This window comes from Aegilops tauschii, chromosome 6 (genome assembly GCF_002575655.3).
Source record: "Aegilops tauschii subsp. strangulata cultivar AL8/78 chromosome 6, Aet v6.0, whole genome shotgun sequence".
NCBI lineage: Eukaryota > Viridiplantae > Streptophyta > Magnoliopsida > Poales > Poaceae > Aegilops > Aegilops tauschii.
This window is the reverse complement of record NC_053040.3, coordinates 216,402,993-216,429,359: the sequence shown is the minus strand read 5'-3', so window position 1 is coordinate 216,429,359 and position 26,367 is coordinate 216,402,993. Positions and strand designations below refer to the sequence as shown.

At 44.7% G+C, this 26,367-nt stretch overlaps 1 pseudogene; it reads left to right on the top strand.

Moving 5' to 3' along the window:
* Window positions 1-26,367, top strand: part of LOC141025977 (uncharacterized) — a 384,888-nt pseudogene that overhangs the window by 87,298 nt on the left and 271,223 nt on the right.

The following is a 26,367-nucleotide window of genomic DNA, read 5'->3' as shown; positions in this document are numbered from 1 at the left end:
ATGCTAGTTGGTCTATTTGGTGGAAGATCATATGTTCAGATCCTTTATGCATATTAATACTCCTCTGATTATGAACATGAATATGCTTTGTGAGTAGTTATGTTTGTTCCTGAGGACATGGGAGAAGTCTTGCTATTAGTAGTCATGTGAATTTGGTATTCGTTCAATATTTTGATGAGATGTATGTTGTCTTTCCTCTAGTGTTGTTATGTGAACGTCGACTACATGACACTTCACCATTATTTGGGCCTAGAGGAAGGCATTGGGAAGTAATAAGTAGATGATAGGTTGCTAGAGTGACAGAAGCTTAAACCCTAGTTTATGCGTTGCTTCGTAAGGGGCTGATTTGGATCCATATGTTTCATGCTATGGTTAGGTTTACCTTAATACTTCTTTTGTAGTTGCGGATGCTTGCAATAGGAGTTAATCATAAGTGGGATGCTTGTCCAAGTAAGGACAGCACCCAAGCACCGGTCCACCCACATATCAAATTATCAAAGTACCGAACGCGAATCATATGAACGTGATGAAAACTATCTTGACGATAATTCCCATGTGTCCTCGGGAGCGCTTTTCTTCATATAAGAAATTGCCCAGGCTTGTCCTTTGCTACAAAAAGGATTGGGCCACCTTGCTGCACCTTATTTACTTTTGTTACTTGTTGCTCGTTACAAATTATCTTATCACAAAACTATCTGTTACCTATAATTTCAGTGCTTGCAGAGAATACCTTGCTGAAAACCACCTGTCATTTCCTTCTGCTCCTCGTTGGGTTCGACACTCTTACTTATCAAAAGGACTATGATAGATCCCCTATACTTGTGGGTCATCAAGCAAATGTTTCTGTTTTTCAGCAAGATCAAACAACTATCACCCAAGAAGATCCTAAAGGCTTTACTTGGCACAAACACTAATTAAAACACAAAAAACACAATCATAACAGTAGCATAATTGTGCAAACACTCAAGAACAGAAATCAAAAAGAAAAAATAAATTTTATTCATTGGGTTGCCTCCCAACAAGCGCTATAGTTTTACGCCCTTAGCTAGGCATAAAGCAAGGATCTAAGTTTTGTTATCTTTGTTTCGAGATCCATAAGATGCCCTCATAATTGATTCATATGGTGGCCTAATTCTTGTTCTATGGAAGTGTTCCATACCCTTCCTTGAAGGAAATTGGACTTAATATTGCCTTCTTTCATATCAATCACGACACCTATAGTGCGTAAAAAGGGTCTACCAAGAATAATTGGACAAGGCTGATTGCAATCAATATCAAGAATAATAAAATCTATGGGCACATAATTCCTATTTGGAAGAATAAGAACATCATTAATTCTTCCCATAGGCTTTTTAATAGTAGAATCCACCAAGTGCATATTTAAAGAACATTCTTCAAGATCGGTAAGACCAAGCACATCACATAAAGATTTCGGAATTTTAGAAACACTAGCACCCAAGTCACACAAAGCAAAACACTCATAATTTTTAATCTTGACTTTGATAGTAGGTTCCCATTAATCATGCAATTTTCTAGGAATTGTAACTTCTAATTCCAATTTTTCTTCAAAAGCTTTCATCATAGCATCAACAATATGTTTAGTAAAAGCTTTATTTTTTCCAAAAGCATGGGGTGAATTTATCATTGATTGAAACAAAGAAATACAATCAATCAAAGAGCAACTATCATAATTATAGTCTTTCTAATCCTAAAGAGTGGGCACATCACTAGTTAAAGTTTTGACCTCTTCAAACCCACTTTCATCAATTTTCTCAACAAGATTTTCACCCTCTGAATTATCGGGACGCCTTCTAGCTAAAGTTGACTCTTCTCTAGTCCCTTTTTCATCAATCTTAATTTGACTAAACAAGGAATCAATAGAATAAACACCAATCATTTTAAGATCTTCATCACTTTTATCCTCTAGTGAGATTGGTTTAGCGGCCATTTGATTTACTAAAGTAGCTTGTGCATCGGATATTTTTCCTAGCAAATTTTCAGCAAAAGCATACTTAGATTGGAGATTGCAAACTTCTCTACTAATATCATCAAGTTGTTTTGTTATAGCATCAAGCACAACGGAGTGCTCCTTAAGTTCTTCGTTAAAATACTTATTATGATCAAATTGTGTAGTCATATATTCCTTAGTACTTTTCTTAATTTCATGCAAAATATTGGGGTAAGGAACATCATAATATTTTCTTTGAGGCATCATGACTACGCAAACAAGAACGCACGCAAAAATAGATCCGGCAAGAGAACGGCGAACGAAAAAGAGGGGCGAACAAAATGACAAAATTTTGTGAAGTGGGGGACAGGAAAACAAGAGGCAAATGGAAAATAATGTAAATTGCGAGGAGATGAGATTTGTGATTAGGAACCTGGTATATGTTGAAGATCCTCCCCGACAACAGCGCCAGAAATTCCTTTTGATGCGGCTAGAAGGTCCCCTCTTGCCTATTAGTAAGCGGGCCTTCGATTCCACCAGGGTCTTACGGTCTCATAGAGGGGGGAGAACTACCTAACTAAAGAAGAATAGTGCTCTTTATAAATAAGAGTAGGCGTGGAGAGCTTTTTGCGGGGAAACTTGCAAGTCAAGTTTGGGGAGAGGCGGGCGTCGACCCAACCTTATGAGTATTCGGGGTATTTTCCCAAAGAGGAGGGGATGATGTAGCACAGCGACGGTAGGTATTTTCCTCAGATGCGAAACCAAGGTTATCGAACCAGTAGGAGAACAAAGCAACACAACATAAACAACACATGCACACAAATAACAACTTCTCGCAACCGGACGTGTAAAAGGGGTTGTCAATCCCTTTCGGGTAGCGTCGCCTCAAGATAGGCAAACGGACGTGAGATAAAATTGTAGTAGATTGATAGATAGAATGCCAAATAAAATAAATAAGAATAATTTGCAGCAAGGTATTTTTGTATTTTTGGTTTAGTAGATCTGCAAATAAAAGCAAAGGCAAATAGATCGCAAAGGCAAATAATATGAGAAAGAGACCCGGGGGCCGTAGGTTTCACTAGTGGCTTCTCTCGAGAAAAAATAGCAAATGGTGGGTAAACAAATTACTGTTGGGCAATTGATAGAACTTCAAATAATCATGACGATATCCAGGCAATGATCATTATATAGGCATCACATCCAATATTAGTAGACCGACTCCTACCTTCATCTACTACTATCACTCCACACATCGACCGCTATCCAGCATGCATCTAGTGTATTAAGTTCATGGAGAAATGGAGTAATGCAATAAGAACGACGACATGATGTAGATAAGATCTATCTATGTAGAGATAGACCCTACTGTTTTATCCTTAGTAGCAACGATACATACGTGTCGATTCCCCTTCTGTCACTGGGATCAAGCACCGTAAGATTGAACCCACTACAAAGCACCTCTTTCCATTGCAAGATAAATAGATCGAGTTGGCCAAACAAAACCCAAATATCGGAGAAGAAATACGACCCTATAAGCAATCACGCATAAAAGAGATCAAAGAAACTCAAATACTTTCATGGATATAAAAAGATAATCTGATCATAAACTCAGAGTTCATCCGCTCCCAACAAACACACCGCAAAAAGAGTTACATCATATGGATCTTCAAGAGACCATTGTATTGAGAATTCGGCGAGAGAGAGGAAGCCATCTAGCTACTAACTACGGGCCCGAAGGTCTACAAAGAACTACTCACACATCATCGGAGAGGCACCAATGGAGGTGGTGAACCCCATCCGAGATGGTGTCTACATGGATCTGGTGGTTCTGGACTCTGCGGCGGCTGGAATTGGTTTTCGTCGACTCTCCTAGGGTTTCTGGAATATTGAGGTATTTATAGAGCAAAGAGGCGGTTCGGGGGGCACCCGAGGTGGGGACAACCCACCAGGGCGCGCCTGGGCCTCCTAGCGGGCCCTGGTGGGTTGTGCTCTCCTCGGAGCACCCCTCAGGTGCAGTCTTGGCCCATTAGGTGTCTTCTGGTCCAAAAAATTCTCCGTAAAGTTTTGTTGCATTTGGACTCTGTTTGGTATTGATTTCCTGTGATGTAAGAAACATGCAAAAATAGCAACTGGCACCTGGCACTATGTCAATAGGTTAGTACCAAAAAATGACTATAAAATGATTATAAAACATCCAAGATTGATAATATAACAGCATGGAACAATCAAAAATTATAGATACGTTGGAGGTATCGGGACTGATCTTTGTGCATGTCACACCTAATTGATCTCCCGCACACACACATACCACCTCTCTTCCTCTTTGTGCATGTCACACCTAATTGATCTCCCGAGGTATCAGGATTGTATCTCGCTCGTCTTCAGGTCGCTCTTCGACACACGCCTAGGTCACTCTACCATGCGTTAATTGTGACCAAGCCTTTCATCTATCTTTTTTTAAGCATACATTCATCTTCTCCCCACCCCTCTCTAGATCGGTCGATCTCTGGACCCACCATAGTCCTCTTTCAATTGATCCATTGCTGATGCGCACACACAGACCCCCCCCCCCCCGCCCTTCTCTCCACCCCACACGATCATTTCTATCATAGAAACACACCAAACCTTTATCTCCTTGCACGACACGCACTCGATCTCTCAACATCTCTCGATCTCGTCAAGATGTGTCGGGGCATGAACCGAATGGGATGTCAAAACTAAGATGGGAAGCGACACGTAGTGGAGGCAACATGAAACTTTAAATGGAACGTTTGTGTGTATGCATGTCGGACAAATTACAACATTGGAAATACAGGCATGGTCTAGGCCCACATGCGAATGACACTCGGTGGAATATTCAAATGAGGCATGCGGCAGGATGGACTTGACCGGAGGGCGGCATGATCGATGGAGAAGAGGGTTGGAGAGGAATAAGAAATAAGTAACGCCACATGATTATACTTGGACGGCTCAAATAAACATTAAGTTGTCTCGTTTTCCCTTCCGTCTTGGGCATGGAGTAAGATACGCACAGCTAGTATAGTTACTACTGCTGGAACATGGTAAGTTGGACCCCTAAATGCAGGCACGGACCGGGCACACCTCAATTATTCCTTCAAACAGTCGGACACCTAAATTAGCACACCATCCGGCTACTTAATCAAGTGTTATGCTTCACGAGTTGAAAAGGAAAAGGGTGGTATTGTACCCAAAACCACTGTACTTGGGGCTAGGGTAACAACTTGGTACAGTACCACATTTGAACCAGGGCACAAAAACCACCTGTTTTGCGCCTAATGTGCAACGCGCAGCACTGACACTTGAATTTGGCCGGGAAAACAGGGAAACCAACATGTGGGCACACTTGTCAGGATGACATGGCACAGACTAGTCCAATGGAGGAGCTGGCCCACAACCTCCTCGCCACAGGCAACCGTTCATGTGGGTCGTGGGCCCCAGCAACGTGCGCAGCTCCCGCACCGCCTCTGAACACGGCGCCCGCGGTGAGCGACACACTCATCGTTGCTAGACACGCTTGATTCAGGGTGTCGAGGGTGGCGCTACCGCTATGGCAGGACCAGCAGATCAACACCCGGTTCGTCGAGGATGCACGGGACACCGAAGTGCGCGCACGCCGCGACGCGTCCGTGGAGTGTTCTAGCGCGGCCAGCTGCATCCCAGGACCTAAGACCATGCCGGGTCATCTTGCTTCTTCAATGACATGTGGGATCGCATGTAAGCAAAGGGCATCTCCAACGTTGCCACGCCCGCAGCTGACTACCCTGGCACACAAAAAACCCTCATCCCTCGCGCCGTCACGCGCGTGTTTTCCCAGTCGATGCCAGCCGCCCCCATTCATGTTGTACGTTCATATGTCGTCATTAGGAAGGCTCACTGCCCAAGGAACCAACTCTGGATGCTTAGCCTCACCAGAATGTGCTACTTAAAGCGGCATCGCCCAACTAAACTCCACACCACAGCGCATCTTCCTACCTAGCACCACATCCACGATGACCGTGAGCGGGAATGCTCTGCGAGAGAGCTTGTCTTCGAGGGTGAAGCTCGAGGTCACCGCCCTCACTCAACTCGCCGCTCGCCATGCAATACCAGCGTAGCCGGACGGGGACGCGACCGCACAAACGGTGGCCACGCTGGCAGCCGTTGACCGGAGCACCGCCAACCACATGCCCTACTTGCCGTTGTCCAACGTTCGGTGGCGCATGTGGCAGGTGAAGCGACAGACCGTCCACATCCATCATCATCGACCTCACGTCCATCGGCACCGCCGAGGTCGGGGACTACTCTGAGGATGAGTAGGGCATGGGAGGCAGAAGGGCATGGTGTGCCAACTGGCCGCTTCCTCTCTCGTGTTCTACTCTTCCTTGCCGGAGACTGCACCTTCACTTCACGGGTCTTGAACCCCGCCGCCATTCATGGAGACAGCGGATGGAGGACGTCTTCACCGATGCAGAAGTACAAAGGAAAGTGGACGTCGGTCGCCGCCGTAGAATAGATTGAGGGCCGGGTTTCTTTTCTTTTTATGTCCTATAAAAGTTCGAAATGTAATGAAAATCTGACGTGTCTGCATGAATCTCGTCCGGTGCATATGAACTTTCACAATAATAGTAAGATATATTGTATGAAAATATATTGAATGATGATTCGTTTTTGTGTGTATAAACTTGGTCTAAGTCTTAGAAGGTTTGACCCGAGACAAAGCTAACATGTGAAGTAAGTAACTACATAGGTTCTACATACACAATTTATCTTAGGCACTCCAATAGTACGTCCACTACACATTCACGCATTTCACATCTTTCTCTCGCTCTGTCTGTCAAACCAACTAAGCCTTGTCCTAAAAAATAAATTCCTAAAAAAATCAACTAAGCCAACCTCCTAGCATATCGCGCGGGAAAAGACGCGGGCGCGCCGTTTTCGTCGAGATTACCGGATTACTAGTAGTATTGATGGATTGCACGAAGCACCAGGTTTAAAAGGAAAAAAAGGCGATACACTCACAGCACGCCTGTCGCGGTCGCATTGCACCCCTCACATGGTCGGTCCTGCACACGGCTCACCCAAACGGAACACGCTTCGGCTTGCCTCTTCACTGACACATGGGACTGCATTTGGAAAAATCGACCATGCGCCAAACTCCCCCACCCACAGCGCGAAAATTCCCCCCAAATCCCAAATTCAACTGCCCTTTGGCCAACTGGCCAATAATATTCCCCAAACCCCCTCCCCCTCGGCCCCTCCACTCCATTCGCTCCGCCAAAGCCGCCCTCCCCGCCGTGCCGATACGTCGGCGCCGCGGTTCGTCGAGGGGACACATGGCGATCCTCTCTCCCCCACAGTACGCTCTCGTAGATAGCCGTCCTCCAGCTGTGCCGCCACCGCTGGCAACGTTCTTGTGGAGACGCACAGCGGTCAGCTTCTCCCATGGTACGCGCATTCTAGACTGAGGCCCCATGCATGTCGAAGAAGCGTTGAATGTTAGCTGATAGACGCTGTTAATCTCATTGTTTGCCGAATTAGTTTACAGTCAATACGCTCTGCTTAAGAAGCTTCCTTGCCCTATTTTGCACTCAATCTGCTTTGCTGAGATGGCATGCCACGCCCGATTAGTGGCTGAAATATCCTGCCATATAGTTATTGCGAAGTAGATTGCCATGGTCTAGTAGCCAAACTGTTAGGTGAAATAGCTCGACACCATTTTGTACTCGATCTTTGTTGCTGAGATGACCTTCGATGGCTGTGTGCTCGGCCTCATTGATTGCTGAAATAGCCTGCCATAATTTGTCACTCAAATTTGTTTGTTGAATTAGCTTTACATATATTTTGTTACTTAGATATGCTTTTCCAAATATCTTGCCATAGCTTTAGACATCGGCCTAGGTATTTTTTTCTGGACTTTATAAAAAAGCATATATGTTTTTCCTGTAATATCTAGTAGAAGAACTAATTTGTATGTCTAACAGATGGACAGGACTTAGATAACTTCTGCTCAAAGATTCTCCGCTGCATATATCGAGGGGGTTGAAACATTCGTGAACTTTATTAGAGCTGAGTACAGTGGTCCGAAATTAGATGTGCTCTGCACGTGTAGCAGTTGTATGAATTCAGTTACAAGACCCCAGTCAACTGTGCAAAGTCATCTACAATTGTATGGGATGTCGGTCACATATACTAGGTGGGTTCATCATGGTGAAGCTGTGAACATCAATGTTATTGACTATGTGGAAGCAGCAGATCACCATCTTGATCTGCCTGATGCTCGGGTGGAAGAGGAGGAGGAGGTAGTGGCGGCGGAGCTAGTGAGTTTGACCAACATTGAAACAATGCTACGAAATGCTCGCGCATTTCATGAACTTCCACCTGCACAAGAAAAATGGTGGGCCCGCATGTTGGAACAATGCAACGTGGCAGTCACCCCAGGAAATAAGCTGCCAGTATTCCTAGTAATGGTCACCTTTCTTTAGGTGAAGACATCTGAGCGGATGACCAACAAATCATTTGATGCGATGTTGGCTGCTTTCCGCAAATCTTACCCAGATGCGTCTGAGATGCCACACACCTACAGTAAAATGAAGAATTTCCTTCGTGCAGTTGGAATTGGATATGATATCATCCATGTTTGTAGGAATAATTGTGTTCTATTCCGGAAGGATTATGCCAACTTAAGTGAATGCCCAAATGCAAATCATCAAGATGGAAAGATGGTGATGCTATGAAGAGGATTCCTCGTAATGTTCTGAGACATTTTCCAATTATACCAAGATTCCAGAGGTTGTTTCATGATGCTTAAACAAGAGAGGGTGTACAGTGGCATTCTAGGAACCAGGAGTACATAGATCAAAATGTAATGAGCCATCCATCTCATGTTAGTGACTGGATAAGCTTCAATCAGAAACACAAAACGTTTGCTGCTGAGCCAAGAAACATTAGACTTGGCTTAGCTACAGATGGATTCAACCCATTTGGCCACCAGAGAGCCACATATAGCGTGTGGCCAGTGCTTGTGCTCCATTACACCATGCCACCAAATGTCTGCAACAAAGAATCAAACTACATGATGGCCTTGCTCATCCCGGGTCCAAAAAGTCCTGTAAAGGATTTTGATTTATTCATGGAGCCTCTTGTGGAGGAACTTCAACAGCTATGGAGGGGTGTTCTCACACGAGACCTATATAGTAGCCCACCAGCTGATTTCTTTCTGCGTGCTATTGTAATTTGGTGCATCCATGATTATCTGGCTTTGGGCACTATGTCAGGGCGAACGACACATGGTTACAATGCATGTGTTCGTTGTGACAAGAATCCATTGTCATACACAATACTTAGCAAGACCTGTTACATTGGACACCGCCGTTTCCTTGCCAAGGACAAGTTGTGTCCTAAAAAACACCGAAGACATGTGTTCCATGCAAAGCATGAAAACCGTGATGCGCCAAAGAGGCTCACCGGTGATGAGTTGCAAGAGGAATTAAAGAAGTCAGGCATATTACACCAAGAAACCATCGTGATAATCGTAGCAGGGAAAGGAAGTGTGGCCGTGCAGAAGTGATATTATTATTTACCCGCATGTCCACTTTGGTGACTTGGAGTATTGGAAAGATTTGGATCTGCGGCATAATCTTGTTGTGATGCACATCGAGAAAAATATATGTGACAGCATTATCGGCACACTTCTTAATATTGAAGGCAAGACGAAAGATACCTTAAAATCTAGGATTTATTTGAAACACCTGCGTATCAGATCCGATTTGCAGGTGAATGCTGATGGTGCATTACGGGATATGGCACCAGCTGTGTACGTCTTGGACAAGGTAAAAAGAAAAGAACTCTACAAGGTCCTATCACGTGTGAGATTCCCACATGGATTTTCTTCCAACCCTAAAAGGAGAATCAGTGCAGATGGAAACAAGGTACAAGGGTTGGAAACTCATGACTGCCATGTCATACTTCAAAGGGTTTTACCAGTTGTCCTTAGAAGATTGGGCCACCCTAACTTATATAGAGCAGTTGCAGAGTTGGGACAATTCTTCAGGGAACACTGCAGTAGAAATATCAAGATAGATGCTTTGGAGCGTCTTAGAGACAAGATACCAACTATCCTATGCAACCTTGAGAAGATATATCCTCCAGCCTTCTTTGATGTGATGGTGCATTTGGTTGTTCATCTACCTGATGAGGCACTACTTAGAAGTCCAGTACAGTATGGCTGGGTGTACCCTATTGAAAGGTGGCTAGGCACTTTCAAGGGCTATGTTAGGAATAGAACTAGACCTGAGGATTCCATTGCAGAGGCCTACATTGCTACAGAAGCGTTGACATTCTGCTCAAAATACATTGAAACAACTGATCAGCTTAGCAAAAAGGTGGGTGAAGACAATCCCGAGCTCAATGTTTTTGATTGTTCTATTCGAGTTACACGGAAGAGTCGAGAAGATGACAAACCTAAAGATTTGGAAAAAATGGTTCGGTATGTGTTGAATAACTATCCTGAGATTCTACCTTATATCGAGTTAGTGCTAAGTACTGCAGCTTATACATCATAATCTACTAAACTTGCAGCCTATTCTTATATATTTAGATGTTTGACGCGATCACTATGTTGTGCAACATCTACAAAAAGGAGTTACTGGTGCAAAATCCAAGAAACATTGACAAACTAGTTATGGCAGGATTTGCGAAATGGTTCGAGAGCTGTGTAAGCTTTTGAATTGCACTATCAGTTTTTTTTAATATATTGAGTACATAAGATGATCAGCTTGTCTATTTTCTAACCATAGGTTAAGAAGATGTGGGAGGATGGGGAGGCAGTTAATGATGCCCTTTATGCACTAGCAATGGGTCCTGATACTCCGGTAAGACATTATGAATCTTGCGTTTTGGAGATGTGCGCTACAACACCCTTGCACGTGATGAAGGCAGGAAGACACGAAACAGTGCCATACTGAGCACGGATACGTACGGCAAAGAGACAACTGAAATGTATGCTAACATAACAGACATTGTTTAGTTGCAGTATATCTCCAATTTCGAGGTTCATCGGTGTGTGGCTCTGTTGTGCTATCATTGGTATAACCTGTTTTCCGGGTCGCGAAACCCAGAGTTGATGATTATTTCATATCAATCAATGTCAAGGCGGCGTACCACACCGATGAGCCTTTTATTTTGGCAAATCAAGCAACATAGATATTTTTCTTGGAAGACACATATGCATGTAGCGATGGCTGGAGAGTATTGCAAAGGCTTGAGCAGAGGAATTCGTTTAATGAAGTTGCACAACAAGATGATGCTTACACTGCTCCTGATGTAGAAGATTCCATAGATGTTCGTAGTGTCTTTGAGAACCATCACGTCAATAAAGCCGGCGAAAAGATTCCCTGTCGGGCTGTGGACATACGAGAGTTTCAATAAGGCGCCAACATTCGAGGACATTGAGGATGAAGAAGAAGATGACACTGGGGGGAATTACGATTCAGACTGGTACACATGGTGAAGATGTTGACACCGCTACTGTGGATGATGGTTACATTGCTTTTGTCGTATTTGCCTGTGAGAAGACGACTTTTTATCTACTATGTGAAATTGTGTTTGCTATGACAACTGAAACCTGATGAAGTTGGTGTCTAGTATTTTGCTGTGAGAACATCCCTTATTATGTATGTTGATTTGTGTTTGGTGATTGTATGATGACTAAAGCATGATGACATTGTTGTTTAGTTGTACTCATATTTGGCTGTCAAACTTGTGTTTGATGACATAGTTTGTTGTTGGACTGCAATTTGCTCATCCTCGAATGGGAACAAAGCTGACCCGATAGGGCCTCTGCTAATTTATTTATTTATTAGCAAAAGGACCTCTGCTATTTATTTTTTATGAGCAAAAGGGGATACCCCCGACTTCCATTAGTAGAAATCTTTAGATGTTCACAACACTACGCCCAGCCTACTAAATAGGTTTCATTAATTACTAGTTTCAGGAAAGTGCTCATGTCATAGCCACTGAATACATCACGAGTGCTACATACATTTCAAATAAAGAGATAATCATCCTAGAGAGCACAACGATCTTGCACATTATCTTCACAAGCTCTTTCATCTCCTTATTGTTGTCAAGGCCGTTTAGCAGCTGTTGCTTGGCCATGATCAGATGAACTGCATCTTTAACCTTCTTCTCTGCATCTTCCGCTTCTATCGTTCCTTTAGTTACTTGTCCAACACCCCAACCTGCTGGTACTGGGATTCCTTGGCCAACCAAATAATCAGTGTATTTCCATTCCTCCACATCAGCAACTTCCTAGAATACAAATCACACGAATCTTCCCTTTTTTGCATGAATCAAATTAGAAGATGATGAACCAAACTATTAAAAAAATCAGCAACTGAAAGTAGGCGAACAACACTTAAACATATTATTACCCCATGATTCGGGCATTTGTATAAGACTCGGCCAGGGTTGAGGATTGTAGTTTAGATGCGATGGATGACTCTACATGATTTGCAGCAGTGGCACCACACAAACACCAGCGGGTTGCGATGAGCAACCGGCTGCGGTGAGTGTGCCGGCGGGGGTGTGGTGAGACCCGCAGGCGATGGTACGGGTGGCGTTGCCTGCTGAAGAGTAGGTGGACGAGCCACCAGCGGACATGGTTGCTGCGGCCGGAGCTTCTGATGCTAGGCAGAGTAACTAGAGAAGAGGAAAAGCGAACATTGGATATGTCAGTTTCATTACTTGCAGAGTAGCATAGCACTATATATAGTCATAGTCTACGTTTGGATTCGAACCAGCTACAGGAGCACGTCTATCTTTTTTTCTAAAACTAAGCAACGTCTCTTTACTGGTACACTAGTTTGTTATCTACGCCTTCTCAAGTCTTTGATTTTCGCGAATGTTATGTGGCGAATTCCCTGGGAGGAGGCCGGCAAAAGAACGCATTTTCCTGGCAGTTTTAGTTGCGAGGCAAGATCAAACGGTGGCAGTTTCGGGAATGTTATCTGGTGAAAGAGCCCAGTTTTTCTTTTCTTCCTATAAAAAAGTATGCTACATGGTGTCAGCTTAGTCCATAAACGATTGTGCCAACCTTGACCGTTGGATTGACATTCAACGTCTATCGTGTTTCTTCAGTCTCTTCTTCCTCCAGCCGCCAAAGCCAAACCAGCGCTGGCGGGACCGCCTGCGCAAGCAAGTGCCCCCTTTATTATAAGAAAAAAATGGTTCCTCCTGATGGTTTCCTGACATCTGGGTTGAACGCCACTATCAACGTAGTCAATAAGCGAGATAATTGCACAAGGAGCGGCTGACACCCGGGACCCAGCAGCTCACGCAGTATTTTTTTTGTTTTCGGGACGGAGCAGGGTATCAACTGGGTTGTGCGGCAGCTGTGGCCCGTCTAGTCCAGGCTTTTATTTCATATGTTGACCACATGATCAGCCCTTTTTTTCTTCCTGAAAATGGCTAGCCCAGCTATTTTGTTTTTTTGCAGAATAACCAACGGAGGCCTACTTGCTTTTTACGCCCTGCTATGCCGGAAATCTTTCAAGACGAGGAAGGATGCATTCGGCTTGCCCAGAAAATGGGCTATAAGTAATAAGAAATGGGCTATAAAATGAAAAATACAGCAAACAGGCAATTAGACCCAAATTACTTTTTATCTTTTGGATTTTGATATTTTAAATTTCATTGTTTTTGTGCGGGTAAAATTTCATTGGATTTTAAATTAAGGTATGTTTAATTTTTTTAATTAATTTGAATCTGGCTAGAAATTTCAGGATGTATGCTGTTTGGGACATATTTGGAGGCTAACTTGTGGGTCTACTAGGTTGACGTGTACGAAAGGCTTTGTCAACTTAGTCCACAAACAATTCTAACAGCAGTGACCGTTCGATGTTAATCCAATAGCCGTGTTGCTTCTTCAACCTCTGGTCTTCTTGCTCCAGCCACCCAAATCAGCGTCGGCCATACTACTTGCTCATGCCTCCCGTGGCCGGCTGTGCTGCCGCGCAGGCCTAACTTGTTGGGGATCGTAGCAGAAATTTAAAATTTTCTACGTATCACCAAGATCAATCTATGGAGTCATCTAGCAATGAGAGAGAGGGGAGTGCATCTACATACCCTTGTAGATCGCGCGCGGAAGCGTTCAAGAGAACGGGGTTGATGGAGTCGTACTCGTCGTGATCCAAATCACCGATGATCCTAGCGCCGAACGGACGGCACCTCCGTGTTCAACACACGTACGGAGTGGGGACGTCTCCTCCTTCTTGATCCAGCAAGGGGGGAGGAGAAGTTGATGGAGATCCAGCAGCACGACGGCGTGGTGGTGGAAGTAGCGGGATCCCGGCAGGGCTTCGCCAAGCGCAAGAGGGGAGGAAGAGGTGTCACGGGAGGGAGGGAGACGCCAGGGCTTGGGGTGCTGCTCCCATGCGCCTCCCCACTATATATAGGGGTGGAGGGGGCTGGTTTCTTGCCCTCCAAGTCCATTGGGGCGTTGGCAAAGGTGGGGGAAAGAAATCCCATCATTTCCCTTCCCCACCGATTGTTATCCCCCTTTTTTAGGGATCTTGATCTTATCCCTTCGGGATATGATCTTATTCCTTCTAAGGTGGGATCTTAGTGCGCCTTGACCAGGGGTGTGGGGCCTTGCCCCCACTACCCACGTTCATGTGCGTCCCCCCATGCAGGTGGGCCCCACTTCGGAACCTTCTAGAACCTTCCCGGTACAATACCGAAAAATCCCGAACATTTTCCGGTGGCCAAAATAGGACTTCCCATATATAAATCTTTACCTCCGGACCATTCCGCAACTCCTCGTGACGTCCGGGATCTCATCCGGGACTCCGAACAACTTTTGGTTAACCGCATACTAATATCTCTACAACTCTAGCGTCACCGAACCTTAAGTGTGTAGACCCTACGGGTTCGGCAGACATGCAGACATGACCGAGACGACTCTCCGGTCGATAACCAACAGCGGGATCTGGATACCCATGTTGGCTTCCACATGTTCCACGATGATCTCATCGGATGAACCACGATGTCGAGGATTCAATCAATCCCGTATACAATTCCCTTTGTCAATCGGTACGTTACTTGCCCGAGATTCGATCGTCGGTATCCCAATACCTTGTTCAATCTCGTTACCGGCAAGTCACTTTACTCGTACCATAATGCATGATCCCGTGACCAAACACTTGGTCAAATTGAGCTCATTATGATGATGCATTACCGAGTGGGCCCAGAGATACCTCTCCATCATACGGAGTGACAAATCCCAGTCTCGATTCGTGCCAACCCAACAGACACTTTCAGAGATACCCATAGTGCACCTTTATAGCCACCCAGTTACGTTGTGACGTTTGGCACACCCAAAGCACTCCTATGGTATCCGGGAGTTGCACAATCTCATGGTCTAAGGAAATGATACTTGACATTTGGAAAAGCTCTAGCAAACGAACTACACGATCTTGTGCTATGCTTAGGATTGGGTCTTGTCCATCACATCATTCTCCTAATGATGTGATCCCCTTATCAATGACATCCAATGTCCATAGTCAGGAAACCATGACTATCTGTTGATCAACGAGCTAGTCAACTAGAGGCTCACTAGGGACATGTTGTGGTCTATGTATTCACACATGTATTACGATTTCCGGATACCACAATTATAGCATGAACAATAGACAATTATCATGAACAAGGAAATATAATAATAACCATTTTATTATTGCCTCTAGGGCATATTTCCAACATAACTACCCCACACTACTCCCATCGCTGGTCTGGTCATCCCTCTATGCACCCATAGTTCAAGTTATTCTTCGGCGACGGGAGACGAACCAGTAAACCCTCGTACTCCCCTCCATGTGGGAAACAACTGTCGAGTCTTCTTTGGCTCCAGGTCATTCCCTTCCTAGGCCTGGTCGTCGTCCACCGCCCTGGTGCTCTCGAGGCGGTGTGGTCAAAGAATGATATCCATCGGAAGAGGACTGTACGTGGAGAGGCTGACAGCTGGGTCCATGACCGCACGCAAGGAAGTGCCTCCTTACTACACGCAAAATAATGATTCCTCCACCTGACAGCGGGGACCCACCGGAAGGGCCTCTGTATTTCGCGAAAAAAGTTCCTCCCATTGACAGCTCAGACCCGCCAGCTATATCTTGGCATGCAAGGAAGTGCCTCCTTATTAAGCACAAAAAAATGAATACTCCCCCTGCTAGCTAGGACCCACCGTATTTGGAGGCTTACTTGTGGGCCTACTAAGTTGACACGAACGCAGGATTTGTCAACTTAGTCAATATAAACGATTCTAGCTGCAGTGACCATACGATGTCCATCCAACGGCCGTCGTGCTTCTTCAACCTCTAGTCTTCTCGCTCCAGCCGCCCAAACCATCGCTAACCGTGCCGCCTGCTCCTGTGTCCCGTGGCCGGCTGTGCTGCCGTGCGGGCCACATCGCCCCACCCTACTCCCATCGTTGGCCTGGTGTAAGTGCATCTAGTGCCACCCCTAGTTGGTTTTGGAGTGTTGACAACAAACCTGGTTGAGGGACTAATGTGTTTGTGAGAATTGCAGGATAACACAGGTAGTAGTCCCTCATTGATTCGGTTTACCTACCGGAGATGACCCCTAAAAATTTGTGAAGACATTGAATACAATGGTGGTTTGTGAAGACAATCACATCGAAGATTATGACTCGAGAAGACATTCATGTGAAGACTATGGAGTGCGAAGACATAGATGTTTCGTAGTTTCCTTTTCTTCTTTGTCGAGTCATAGGAACCACCGTACTATTAAGTGGGGTCCAAGTGAACAAAGTCAGAGTGACTGAAGTGATGCTCAACCAAATCCTAAGTCTTCGAGCGAAGACAATGAGAGCAAACCTTATCCAGAGCTGGATGAGTCACCTTTACTTGTAGCCCAAGTTAAGCTGTCGCGTGTGTTTGAAATCTGACCGTTGGAACACGTGTCAGTTCCTTAGACCCAGGGTCATTTCGAACAAATCAGGTCGCGTTGCCTAGTGGCTATAAATAGCCCATCCCCTACACCATAAATTCGTGGCTGCTCAGAGTTAGTACACGGCTTTTGTCGTTTGAGAGCAACCCACCTCGAAGCCTTTGTAAGAGAGAAATCCTTGCGAGGACAAAGCCCAAAACACCCAGAGCCAAAGAGTGTTAGGCATCACTGAAGTCTTTCTGTCCGCGTGACCTGAAGACTTGTTACACTTGAGGACTATGAATCCTCCAGCCGGTTAGGCGTCGCGTTCTGAGCATCCAAGAGTCATTGTGGATTGCCGGTGAACAAAGTATGTGAAGGTTTGGAAGTCTACCTTGAAGACTTACCAGAGTGATTGGGCGGGGACTAGGTGTCCTTAGCTCAAGGGGAATAAGGTGATGACGCGGTCTTCTGAGTTGAATCTCAGCCTCCCTAACCAGACGTACAGTTGTCACGGCAACTGGAACTGGTCCAACAAATCCTTGTCCTCACCAAGCAACTGGTTCTATGTCTTCCCTCACTTATTTACAGTTTGTCTTCGTGAAGTCATTTGCATGCTTGCCTGATCTGTTTGACTTCACTGTGTGACGACTATTATGTTTGGCTTCATACTATCCTCCATCTTGATCCATACTACCTAGCTGCTGATAGTCTTCGTGCTTTAGCTTCATCACTTGCTTGACTATGGCTTGTCTTGTGTAGTCTACCTTCCGCTGCATATCAATAGGTTCATTTATATTGTTTGTCTTCGAAACTCTCATGTTTTGAAGACTTTCATAAAAATTGCCTATTCACCCCCCCTCTAGTCGATAATTAGCACTTTCAATTGGTATCAAAGCAAGGTACTCCCTTGTTCTGTGTGATTTGGTTTAACCACCTGGAGTTTTAGCTATGTCGACTGCAGGTATAATCAAAGTCTCCGCTGCGTGCCCTGTCTTCGATGGCACTGATTACCCCTACTGGAAGAATAAGATGTGTATGCATCTTGAAGCCATTGATATCGACCTCTGGTATGTCGTCAAGAACGGCGTTCCCAAGGGCGGTCAAGGTGTCACCCCTGCCGATGTCAAGAAGTTCATTCAACTGGAATCTACTGCCAAGAACATCATCTGTGGTCATCTGACCAAAGGACAGTATGGCCGTGTGAGTGCTTTGGATGCTTCGAAGCTAGTCTGGGACTGGCTGTCCAAGGTCAACGAAGGCGTCTCAACCCAGAGAGACTCAAGGATCAGTGTTCTTCGCAACCTCTTCAACCGCTTCAAGAGAAACGACAATGAGAATGTCCAGCTCACGTTTGATTGCCTCACTGACATCACGTATGAGCTTCATGCTCTTGGCGCCACAGAGATCACCAAGCATGAAATCGTCAAGACACTCCTGAGATCACTTGACAACTCGTTTGACACCCTAGCCTTAATGATCCAAGAACGCCCTGACTTCAAGACTCTCGATCCGTCTGACATACTTGAGAGGCTAAACACACATGAGTTCCAGTTATCTAAGAAAAGAGAGATCTATGGTTCTAGCTATGGACGTACTCGCGCTTTGAAGGCAAAAGCTGTTTCCCCATCTGAAGAAGAATCTGACTGCAGTTCTGGGGATCCTGAAGACATCGGAAAGGAGCTTGCTATGCTTGTGAAGAATTTCCAGAAATTCACCAAGAAGAAAGGCTTCAAAAAGTCTTCAAGATCCAGCTCGAGAAATGATGAAGCTTCCACTCATGACCAGAAGAAGAGAACATGCCACAAGTGCAAGAAACCTGGTCACTACATCTCTGAGTGTCCTCAGTGGGACAATGAGAACAACAACAAGAAGAAGAGCAAGGAATATGATTCTGATGACAAGAAGAAGAAGAAATCCTCAAAGTCTTCTTCCAAGTCTTCCTCCAAGTCTTCATCACATAAGAAAAGCTCATCTGGCAAGGCTCGTGCTTTTGTTGGCAAGGAGATGGATTCAGAGGAGGAGTCTGCTTCTGAGGAGGCAGAGGTGGAGTCTGAGGAGGAGTCCGACTCTGGCGTTGCAAGTCTGGCTCTAGACACAGCCTATGTTGCCAAGTCCATCTTCAACACTGAAGGCAATGGCTCCGTCACCAACGCTGATGCTAATGACAAGGACGACTCTGCCCCCACCTACTACTTCATGGCACGTGGTGCCAAGGTAAACTTGCGATGCTTACTTTCAAACATCAAGTGAAGATGACTCTGATTGTGAATCTAAACCCAGCTACAAAACACTTGCTAAAATTGCAACTGAACAACAAAAAGCTATGGAACATATTCAAAAACTGCTAGACAAAAGCGATGACCTGTTGGACGCGGAAATGACCTGATCTCAGTCCTTAATTGAAGACATAAAGAATCTTCATATTAAGTACGAGGAACTTGAAAGTCGTCATGGAACGCTCTCAACAACTCATGAAAAGTTTTCCTATGATTATCTTCAAAGGAAGCAAGAAATTGAGAAATTGAGAGCAGTTCATGAAGATCTTCAAAAGGAGAACAAGTCACTTCGCGCTCAATAGATAAGTCCCGCTCAGGAAGGATTTGAACCACCATGTCTAAAATGCCTTGAGCATGATAACGCTACTTCTGTTGCTGAATGTTCTACTACTGCTACTGTCACAATATCTTCAACTGCTGATGTGGTAACTAACCCCTCTGCTGAGGATGCCACTACTATTGCTGATGAAAATGCTAGGTTGAAGACATTGCTTGAGACTGGGATGTATAAAAGTCTCAAAGGGCATCAGACACTATGTGATGTCCTCAAAAAGCAGATTTTGAACCGAAACCCTAGAAAGGAGGGTGTTGGGTTTGAGAGGAAAATGAATGTTGATGGTTCTTACTCAAAGCCTGAGCAATACCCCAAAACCACTTGGGTTGCTGCAAAGGGACCTTCAGTGGATCCATCCACCTTATCTGGCTTCACTTGTGCTAACCCTACTATCATTGATGAATCCTTTGATGCAAACTATAAACTGTTTAAGAATCAGAATGGTGAAGTGTTTGCCAGGTATATTGGTAATTACTGCAGGAATGGACCACCTATGAAGAAGATCTGGGTACCCAAAAGGTGTCTTGAGAATCTTCCTATGAATGTCATCATGACACACAAGGGAAGAAGACAAACCCCAGACCAAAGGCTTCATTTGGTCCAAAGGCTTCATACAGACAGAGGACTCAAAAGAGTCACCCTAACGCCAATGTTTTGCAGGGAAATCATACTCAAACTTATGAATATGAGCGTGTATCCTCAAACCGCTATTTTCATAAGACTAAGAACTATTCTGCTTATTCATATGAGTATTATCCACCTCCTGCAAGGCTACTTTCTAGGGCTCCGAAGTCGAAGTTCTCAGATGCTGCGCTTAGACTCATTGCAGGGAAAGGTCTCCAGCCGGAAATCAAAGGCGTGCGATGCTTATGCTGGGGACCTAAAACATCTTGTGGGACGCAAGATAAAATGCCCAAATGGTCTCACTATGTATTTTGTTCCTGGATCGCTTGCCAATCATCCTATCAGTCCTAACCTTGATATGAGCTTTGATAATCCTCTTATCCGTCAAATGTTTATGCTTCACAATACTCTTGGTGAAGCCTATCCCCCTAACTGTACTGTAGGGTATGACACCACATGCTTCAGAATGGATTATGGACAGTGGATGCACTAATCGCATGACTGATGATCGAAGTCTTCTCATGGACTCAACCTTACATCCATCTAACAAGAACCACATCACATTTGCTGACACTGGTAAAAGCAAGGTATTGGGTCTAGGTAGAGTTGCAATCTCAAAGGATCAGCACATGGTCAAAGTGATGCTTGTTGAATCCCTTGGTTTCAACTTAACGTCTGTCTCAATGCTTTGTGACTTGAACATGATTGTGATATTTGGAAAATATCGTTGCCTTGTTCTGATGGAATCTGACAAGTCTCTAGTCTTTGAAGGGTACCGGATGGACGATCTATATATGGTAGATTTCTCAGCAGGACCACAGTTAGCCGTATGTCCTCTGGCAAAAGCTTCAGAGTGCTGGCTCTGGCATCGGAGGCTAGGGCATGCTGGCATGAGGAACCTGTACACTCTCGTGAAGAAGAAACACATCATAGGCATCGGGGGCGTCAAGTTCAAGAAAGATCATCTGTGTGGTGCCTGCGAAGCTGGAAAGATGACGAGGGCCAAGCATCCCTCGAAGACAATCATGACAACATCTCAACCCTTCGAGCTGCTACACATGGACTTATTTGGCCCTACTCACTACTGTACACTTACTACCACTGCTTGCCTCTATGGCTTCGTCATTGTTGATGATTATTCAAGATATACATGGGTGCATATAATCCTCTACAAGAATGAAGTGCGGGATGTCTTCAGACGCTTCGCAAATCATGCCATGACGAACTATGGCATCAAGATCAAGCACATCAGGAGTTACAACGGCACAGAGTTCAAGAACACAGGCCTTGACACTTATCTTGATATGCTAGGTATCACTCATGAGTTCTCTGCTCCATACACACCTCGGCAAAATGGCATCGTGGAGCGCAAGAACAGGACACTCATTGAGATGGCTCGGACAATGCTTGACGAATACAAGACACCAAGGAAGTTATGGCCTGAAGCCATTGATACTGCATGCCATGTCATCAACCGTGTTTATCTTCACAAGCTTCTAAAGAAGACATCCTATGAGCTCCTAACTGGTAAGAAGCCAAACATCAGTTACTTCAGAGTATTTGGTGCCAGGTGCTGGATCAAGGATCCACATCACACTTCAAATTTGCACCGAAAGCACATGAAGGTTTTATGCTTGGTTACAGAAAGGATTCGCACTCCTACAGAGTCTTCAACCTCTTTCACTATAAAGCGGTTGAAACTGTAGATGTGCGGTTCTATGATACTAACGGCTCGCAAAGAGAGCACCTGTCAAATGTGCTAGATGAAGTTCCATCTAGTGAATCCATCAAGCTCATGCGAACTGGAGAAATCATACCGTCTGAAGCACAGGCTGAAGAGGAACTTATCATTTCTGCACCTAATCAACCTGAAGACAATGCTCAGTCTGAAGTCAATACACAAAATGAAGACAATGATCAGCAAGAGCAAAATCTTCGTCCAGTTCATCCTCGTGTTGCTAATGAAGTGCAAATTGAGAAGATAATTGACAGTATCAATGCACCTGGTCCACTCACTCGTTCAAGAGCAACGCAACTGGCAAATTTCTGTGGCCACTTTGCATTTGTCTCAATATCTGAACCCAAGAAAGTTGCTGAAGCCTTCATGGAACCTGAATGGATTCAAGCTATGCAAGAAGAACTTCAACAGTTCAAGCTGAACAATGTATGGGAATTGGTCAAGCGTCCTGATCCTCATAAGCACAATATCATTGGCACCAAATGGATATATCTCAACAAGCAAGATGAGCATGGTCAAGTTGTCAGAAACAAGACTTCGATGAAACATTTTCTCCCGTGGCTAGGCTTGAAGCCATTCGCATACTGCTAGCCTATGCAAATCATCACAACATCCTTCTGTATCAAATGGATGTGAAGAGTGCCTTTCTCAATGGCAAGATTGAATAAGAAGTGTATGTTGCACAACCACCTGGCTTTGAAGATCCAAATCATCCTGATATGGTATACAAGCTTAACAAGGCACTATATGGCCTCAAACAAGCCCCTCGCGCTTGGTATGACACGCTCAAAGACTTCCTGAAGAGCAAAGGCTTCAAACCTGGTTCCCTGGATCCCACACTCTTCACGAAGACATATGATGGTGAACTGTTGGTGTGCCAAATCTATGTGGATGACATTATCTTCGGCTGCACTAACCAGAAATACAGTGATGAGTTTGGACACATGATGCAAGAGCAATATCAGATGTCCATGATGGGTGAGCTGAAGTTCTTCCTAGGTCTTCAAATTCATCAGCAAAGCAACGGCATCTTCATATCTCAAGAGAAATACCTCAAAGACTGCCTGAAGAAGTTTGGAATGCAAGACTACAAAGGTTACACGACGCCAATGCCAACCAAAAGTCATCTGGATCCTGACGCCAATGATAAAGAGTTCGATCAAAAGGGATACCGCTCCATGATTGGTTCTTTACTTTATTTATGTGCATCTAGGCCAGATATCATGCTTAGTGTTTGCATGTGTGCCCGATTCCAAGCAGCACCAAAGGAATCGCATCACTTAGCTGTGAAGCGAATTCTTCGATATTTGGCTTACACCCCAACACTAGGATTATGGTATCCAAAGGGCTCAAAGTTTGATCTAGTTGGATTCTCGGATGCTGATTATGCTGGTGACAAGGTGGATCGCAAGTCTACATCAGGCACATGTCACTTTCTGGGACGATCACTTATCTGTTGGTCTTCAAAGAAGCAGAACTGTTGGATCTTGCTGCGCTTAGCTTCTATGGATGAAGCAAACTCTCAAGGACTATGGCATCCATCTGAAGCAAGTACCACTCTACTCCGACAATGAAAGCGCTATCAAAATTGCCAACAACCCAGTTCAGCACTCGAAGACAAAGCACATTGAAATTCGTCATCACTTTCTCAAAGATCATGTCATGAAGGAAGATATTGATATCATTCACGTCAACACTGAAGAGCAATTGGATGATATATTCACAAAGCCCTTGGATGAGAAAAGGTTTTGCAAGTTGCGGTGTGAGCTAAATATCTTGGAATCCTCAAATGTCATGTGATTAGGCACACATCCTAACACTTATGCATATTGATGACTTAGATGTGCAACACACGAAGTAATATATATCTTCAATCAATGAAGACATACACTCTAAGTGTGAATAAATTAATGCGGAATTTGACTTCGGAGCGCCATGATAATTGTGCGCCGTGTCTGGGTCTAATACTTCTCTATACAGTGGGTAACGCCACCACCAAACTTTTGTTTGGAGTGTTTTCATTTGGCGTTGCATTTGCTAAGTCTTCGCATTTGATTTATCCCCAACATTAATTTGTCTTCATGTTGATCTTCACTTTGTTGATTTGGTCTTACTCAGATATATACATATATTTGTGTTCTGTCCTCTACAACATTCACTTATAGCTATGTCTTCTCGTTTGAATCTTTTGGACTAAGTGAATGTGATCGGACCCTAACCTCTTCTATGCTTCTACCTCAAATTCTATCTATCCAAATCATATGCATTCTATTGAAACTGTCGAATGTCTTCTCTGCATCCTTGTCAGCAGAAGATACAGAGACAAACATTGAATCTGTTTTAAATGCTAAATCCTTATTGCGTGAAACCCGGAGAAGCCGGAACGACCACCCGACAGTCCAGGCGTGCGTGGGAACATGGAACAACTTCCAATGTGTTGCATGTTTGCCACGTGTCCCTCATATGTGAACCACCAGGGGCACCTACGTAATTGCGCTGTGATGTCCCTCTCCTTATAAATACACATCACATCGCAGTCAAAATCCTTCTTCCACCTCTCCACCTCGCACAAACCCTAGCGCCACCGCTAGCTCCCAACGACGCCGGCAACGAAGCTCTTAGCTGCTGCAACCTCACCGACGCCATCCTCACGCCGGTCGCGGACCTCATCTTCTCCGCCGCCGCCGTAGGTGTCTTCTGTCGCCAAGTTAGGGCACGGAAGATCGAACTGCTCGGCCTCCTCTCTACTCCGTCTAGCAATTCTTCCTGTGGTAATTAAAGGTTACTTTTACTGTCTTTTTGATCCGATAGATTCATCCTTCTCCACCAAAAGTGGTTTCTGTGCCTACAAATTTGGATCTATCCTGTTCTGCATCTCATAACATGCCTAGTATATTCAATTATGCTTCACACGTAGTTAGATTCCTCACTTGTACCTATTCTTGAACTCGTACAAATCTGGAACCAACTCTCAACATATAAGTGAATGTCTTCGCGCTATGAGGTCAATGTCTTCAAACTGATTTATCTTCAAAATCTTCTGAGAATGCATATGACCTCTTCCCCTTCCCTCGCATCTCTAATGCTGTCACAGGTACATGTTCGTGGGAGAATCCCTTGGTTCTCATAGTCTGCATTCATTTGCAGAATTCTTACAGCGTCACATCAATTCTCCCGAAGCCAGTTCCTGTGTGACCAGCAGACGAAAGCCTTTGCAAGTTCTGAAGCCATTCAGTCTGAACTTCATGGCCACTGAAAAGTCAGCAAGAAAGGGCGGCAGACAGCGCCGTGGGAATACATCAAAGGATTTGCCACCAGATCTATATGAGATGTATAAAACTGACCCAGAAGAAATCTATGGTGAATGCAAGACTCGAATCCAGTGGATTCGAAGATATTGGGCAGAGGAATGGTACAATTACAGATTCGTCACTGCTGAGTATGCTGAGAAGAATGCCATCAAGCGACCTTGGGGAGATATCTTATACAAAAATCTTCAACCCAAGTCCAAGTCCGAAGCAATTGCTCAAGGCTTCTATCCTTGCATGGTTCGCGGACCACAGCCAGAGAATGCTGACCCATCTTCTCTGCTATGGTGCCGTGAAGACAATCTGTTCAAGCGAAACTACAAATTTGCCAAGGACTCTGCTGTGAAAAATAAGAAAGCATTTGGACTCGACTTCAACCCCGGTCCACCTGCTCCTCAGGCCAATGGCACATGTGATGCTGAACCCAATGTCATCGGGCCCTTCTACAACCTCGAAGGTCTTCTCACTCACATTGCTGTTCAGGGGGCAGCAGTGGAGCAGTCTGCAGACGATGTTGATTCTGATGAAGCACCTGCTCCACCAAAGCTACAGAAGCAGAAGAAACTAAAGGCTTCAAAGCCCTCCACTACACCAAGAGCTTCACGTGCGAAGCCTCTGTCCACTGCACCTCCTGAAGCCAGTGGGCTGTCAGAAGATCTTTCTCGCATCTCCCAGACTGAGAAGAAGAAGAAGCCCATCTAGATTTCTGGTCAATCACTGACCCCAACTATCGTTCTGAGGAACGAAAACGAAGCCATTGATCTGTCAAGTGACAACGATCATGGCGATGATGCTCTTGAGCTGTTGATAAAGAGCAAGCAAGAGGCGGAGATCTTCAACGATCTGCCCCTCTGTGATGTGGACATCTTGAAAAACTTCATTGATGAGTGGTTTGACAACCCAAACCTCAGTATTGATGATCTTTAGCTTCCAATAGGCATCAGTGTCTCCTTCCACAGTGCCATTGCAAATAAGCTGGCTCTGGCTCAGAAAATCGTTGACCTGAAGAACAAAATTGACTATGAGAAGGCTCAGTTCAAGAAGCACATGGCCAAGCTCAGCGTGGCTGATGTTCAAAACATCAAGCAGATGTTGCATGACCTCAAAGAGCAGTTTCAACAGAAACGTGAAGCAGCAAAAGGATCAAGAGAACGTATGAAGCTCTCCGCTGCAAAATGTGTTCAAGCTCACAATGA